The 2,069-nt window shown below is 39.6% G+C and overlaps 1 long non-coding RNA gene across 1 annotated transcript; it reads right to left on the bottom strand.

Moving 5' to 3' along the window:
• Positions 1-770: 770 nt before the first annotated feature.
• Positions 771-2,069, bottom strand: LOC140586423 (uncharacterized). Its single transcript, XR_011988227.1, has 4 exons — positions 1,568-2,069; positions 1,281-1,410; positions 957-1,118; positions 771-840 (listed from the first exon to the last, which is right to left on the bottom strand). It is a non-coding gene; the product is annotated as an uncharacterized lncRNA (long non-coding RNA).

Here is a 2,069-nt window from a genome sequence, read left to right on the forward strand (position 1 = left end):
TGTCATTGTTTGAGGAGGCTGAAAAAGTACATTGAGGCCACAATAGTTGAGCCAGCACAATTGACATAATATTTCGCATATGATGTGTATGCCATTCTTACATACACAGTGTACAAAGACCACAAAGTGTGATAGTAGCACTCATACTGTATATATATACTACACAACTCCCTACATGGCAATATTCTTTTGAATATACAATTTGGTGTAAGTCAACACAGGCATCACAAACAAAGCTGGATCGTTATTTTGACATCAATTTAACCATGGCATCATGACTGTAAATTACATGACATATTATGTACTACAGAACTGTCACAACACATCATTAATGTTTTGTTATTGCAGAGTAAAAGTGAAAATAACTCAATAAATACTACAAGAAAAATTGTGAGACATTATAGCAATAAACATCCACAAGCAGCAGCACATTTCACTCAAAGTACCTTTGCTGTCAGACTATAGTGTGTGGAGATGATTTCTGGTGCATTTCACTTCAGGCATCTGTGTGTAGTTCATACTGTCTGTGTCCAGTCTCTGAGTCCTTTAGAGAACGCTTTGGTTGTCGACAACATGGGCGCAGGGAAACTTGATGTGGTGAGTACGGTGTCACTGATATGAAGATAAGGCACTGGAAAAGAGAGTAAAACCAGAAAGCTGCATGTCAGCCAATCAGACACTTGCAGTTGTAAAGTGAAACTACTTCACAGACAAAATAATCCATCAAAGAGGCAAACTCACCAGGCCAGCCCATCTCATTGTTCCAACGTACCAGGCAGTGTGATGTGTTAACGAAAGTTGATGTGGTGGGCATGGGGTCAGTGTCATCAACAGCAGGCGCTGGAAAAGATTAAAAGATTAAAAGCATGAACTGGCATGTAAGTTAGACAAACACTGACAGAGTAAAACTAGAACTACACCAAAGAGGAAGAAATGTCTGAAAAAGGCAAACTCACAAGGTCAGCGCCTGCTCCTCTGGCTATGCAGCATTCAGTGTGATGTGTCACACTCCCAATGTACAGCTGTATGACGGAGGATGCAGTATAGCAGAGCTTCAACAGACAGATGTGTGTTGGCTTGATCATCAGGGAAGCACATGACAGTTGTGCCTTAGTAACCTGAGGTTATACATAGGAGAAGGCAGGTTAAAACATGGAATATAACAATGTAGTAGGGATTTCTGACAATACTTAGTTACCCAATTTATAAGCTCATACACTGCAAACTGGTATGTCTTAACTAGCATGCTCATGTTAAGTGAGAAACTGTCACTCACGTACCTTTGCTTTGCCCACCCAGTCATGGCACATCCACTGTGTCTAGATGAATGTCTCACACACACTGCCCAGCTTTCCCACTTAGATTTTAGGTCATCCACATGTATGACTGTTTAGTGTTACTTCATTTTAGCTGTTTCAAGAAACACACAAAACATACACATTACTCCAAAAATTACATCATATACATAATGCCATAATACAGTCAGTGTACATATGTCCATTTCCTTTTACAGTGTGAAAGTACACTCTACGACACTATACAGAGACATGTCAGTATATGGTCTTACCTTTGCCCATAGATGTCTGTGCCTCTTCACCCTCTCACCATTCTTTTCAATCAAAGCCTTGCTTTGTGAAATTCTGTGTCTTTTCAGCACGTTTTGTGGTACAAGACATTAGTTTGGTAGTGTCTACATCTGATGGTACTTCTTCATCTCCTTACATTTAATTCATTGTAATTATATATTCTACGTTACATAAGCAACTATACATTTACATTTTCCAAGTGTGTGGTGCTTTGTAAAGAGGTTCAGTGCACTGTACTGGCCCACAACACAAAATTTCTATATAGGCAACAATGCATTTAATAAATACTGAATTATATCACAGGACATCTAAAATTGTTTATTTTTTTGTGGAAAATTCATGACATTAACAAGTTTGGCATACTGCTGTTGTGAGGTACTTGACAGAGCACATTACCTCCCTTTTCAAAGACCACATTGCTTGCTCTGTCCTAAACTTCCCCTAGCCCCCACACCAACCCCCAGTGCCATGTGCCCCATCCTA

The sequence above is a fragment of the Paramormyrops kingsleyae genome, unplaced genomic scaffold (genome assembly GCF_048594095.1).
Source record: "Paramormyrops kingsleyae isolate MSU_618 unplaced genomic scaffold, PKINGS_0.4 ups57, whole genome shotgun sequence".
Lineage (NCBI taxonomy): Eukaryota > Metazoa > Chordata > Actinopteri > Osteoglossiformes > Mormyridae > Paramormyrops > Paramormyrops kingsleyae.